Source organism: Myotis brandtii, unplaced genomic scaffold (genome assembly GCF_000412655.1).
Source record: "Myotis brandtii unplaced genomic scaffold, ASM41265v1 scaffold1144, whole genome shotgun sequence".
In the NCBI taxonomy this organism is placed as follows: domain Eukaryota; kingdom Metazoa; phylum Chordata; class Mammalia; order Chiroptera; family Vespertilionidae; genus Myotis; species Myotis brandtii.
Genome location: NW_005353944.1, coordinates 184,212 through 187,135, shown reverse-complemented (window position 1 = coordinate 187,135; position 2,924 = coordinate 184,212). Strand labels below are relative to the sequence as shown.

Sequence of the window (2,924 nt, the reverse complement as noted above, 5' to 3'; positions counted from 1 at the left end):
CAGTTGGGGGCGAGCAGGCTGGAGGGGGGGGCTGTTGGGGGTGATCAGGCTGGTGGTGAAGACAGTTGGGGGCGAGTAGGCCGGCAGGCAGAATAGTTAGGGACGAACAGGCAGGCAGGCAGGTGAGCGGTTAGGAACCAGAGGTCCCAGATTGTGAGAGGGTGCAGGCCGCGCTGAGGGACAACCCCCGTGCACAAATTTCATGCACCAGGCCACTAGTCCTATATAATAAAACTCTAATATGCAAATCGACTGAATGACAGAATGACCAGTGGAATGACTGGTCGCTATGATGTGCACTGACCACCAGGGGGCAGATGCTCAATGCAGGAGCTGCCCCCTGGTGGTCAGTGCACTCCCACAGAGGGAGCACGCTGCTTAGCCAGAAGCTAGGCTCATGGCTGGCGAGTGCAGCGGTGGTGGTAAGGAGCAGTGTGAGGCGGGTGGTAAGGAGCGAGGGGTCCCAGACTGCGATAGGGATGTCAGTCTGGAGAGAGATATCTGGGACCCCTCAGGGGATCAGGCCTAAGCCGGCAGGCAGACATCCCTCAAGAGGTTCTGAACTGTGAGAGAGCACAGGCGAGGCTGAGGGACCCCTTTCCAGTGCATGAATTTCATGCACCAGGCCTCTAGTTTATAATAAAATCATAAAACCATGTACAGTCTAATCCCTGGTCTCGAAAAGATACACTGTTTTTACAGCTCTTGTTCAGAAAGGAGTTCACACAGCAGGCCTGAGGTTGCTATCTTTAGAAGGGCCTGCTAGCCAGGCTGCCCCTGACTGTACCTAGGAACTTGGATTTTGGGAGAGTTTCCATCATTCCCTGATATGAATGGCTCATTGTGCCTAACAAAGAATGTGGTTTATGCTGAATAAGTCTTTCCATCTGGAGGGCCTGTAATTTTGGTAAGTTCTAGGCAGAAGTGCCTATGGGAAGAGCCTCCAGTAAAAACGCTGGGCACTCAGTCTCAAATGAGCTTTCCTGGTAGACAAGATTTCACATGTGTTGTCACACCTCACTGCTGGGGGAATGAAGCACATCCTGTGAGGCTCCATGGGGAGAGGACTCATGAAAGCCATCTGGTTTCTTCTGGACTTTGCCCTATGTGCCTTTGCCCTTTGCTGATTTTGCTCTGTATCCTCTCACTGTACTGAAACCTGTGAGTATACTGTATACTGAGGCCCTTGAGTCCTAGTGAATCACCAAACCTAAAGATGGGTTTGGGATCTCCAGGGAGCTTAACCTAATATTCCATTGTTTTTTACAGTTAGGCTATTAAAATTCTTCTTTAAAGAAAAAAAATGACCAATTTTTTCTAGATGCAATTTATAATAATTTCTTATTTGCTTTTTTGTTCCTTCAGTATAACAACAATGAATCTTAATATTCAAACTTCTCTAAATATAAGTGAAGTAAAATGTGCTACACAGAATACTTTTTTATGAACAATTTCCAATATTTAAAAAAAAAATAGAGCCCTAGCTGGTTTGTCTCAGTGGATAGAGCGTTGGCCTTCAGACTGAAGGGTCCCATGTTCGATTCCGGTCAAGGGCACATGCCTGGGTTGTGGGCTTGATCCCCAGTGGGGGCCATGCAGGAGGCAGCCAATCAATGATTCTCTCTCATCATTGATGTTTCTATCTCTCTCCCTCTCCCTTCCTCTCTAAAATCAATAAAAAATATATTTTAAAAAAATAGAGAAAATCTTTAATGAACCATTATGTAGCTATCATCCAGCTTCAACTACTTGTAACTAATGGCCAATCTTGTATCATTAATGTTCCCAACCACTTCCTTCCCTCTCCATCCCCCTTCACTGAATCAAATCACAGACATCATATAATCTCACCTGCCAATATTTCAGGAATTATACAGAAATTTACCAAAAGAACATAAATATATGAAATTGTATTTTTGTACCATCCTGCTCCTACCCTCAACTGGGCTTATTTTTGAAGGCTGCTTTAAGAAGTGGAAGCCAGCCCCAACCAGTTTGGCTCAATGAATAGAGCGTCAGCCTGCGGACTGAAAGGTCCCAGGTTCGATTCCGGTCAAGGGCATGTACATTGGTTGTGGGCACATCCCCAGTAGGGGGTGTGCAGGAGGCAGCTGATTGATGTTTCTCTCTCATCGATCTTTCTAACTCTCTATCCCTCTCCCTTCCTCTCTCTGTAAAAAATCAATAAAATATATTTTTTAAAAAAAAGAAGTGGAGGCCAACCCAACCAGTGTGGCTCAGTGGTTGAGTGTCAACCTAGGAACCAGGAAGTCACAGGTAGGAACCAGGAAGTCACAGGTCAGGGCACATGCCCAGGTTTCTGGCTCAATCCCCGGTGGGGGGTGTGTAGGAGGCAGCTGATCAGTGATTCTCTCTCATCATTGGTGTTTCTACCTCCCTCTTCCTCTGCCTTCCTCTCCGAAATCAATAAAAATATATTTAAAAAAGAAGTGGAGGCCAGTAATTTCTGTGCATGTTTGTTTATTTCTTGATTCTTTTCTCTACATGTTAGTTAGGAGTCCAGGAGATTGAGTCCCCAGAATACCTTCAACAAATTCTCTATCCGCTTCAGTTCAGAGAAGTAATTTCCTAATAGGACAGGACTAAATTTATTATGATGACCCAAGATCCAAGATTTGAATGTGTTTTTATTCCTTGAGCCAGATAGATCTGTCACTTTTGAATTCCTCTCAGATTAAAAACTGCACAAGTTAACATCTTGTTATCACATTCTCTATATAACTTACTCTCTTAATTTTATTTTTCAACTAGTAGCCTGGTGCACAAAATTCATGCACATTAAGAGGGAATTAATTGCCCTAACCAGTTTGGCTCAGTGGATAGAGCATTGGCCTGCGGACTCAAGGGTCCCAGGTTCGATTCTGGTCAAGGGCATGTACCTTGGTTGTGGGCACATCCCCAGT

General features: G+C 45.1%; 1 protein-coding gene across 2 annotated transcripts in view; it reads right to left on the bottom strand.

Annotated features, from left to right (window-relative positions):
* Positions 1-2,924, bottom strand: part of CAGE1 (cancer antigen 1) — a 74,957-nt gene that overhangs the window by 51,685 nt on the left and 20,348 nt on the right. The gene's annotated exons all lie outside the window — the stretch shown is intronic.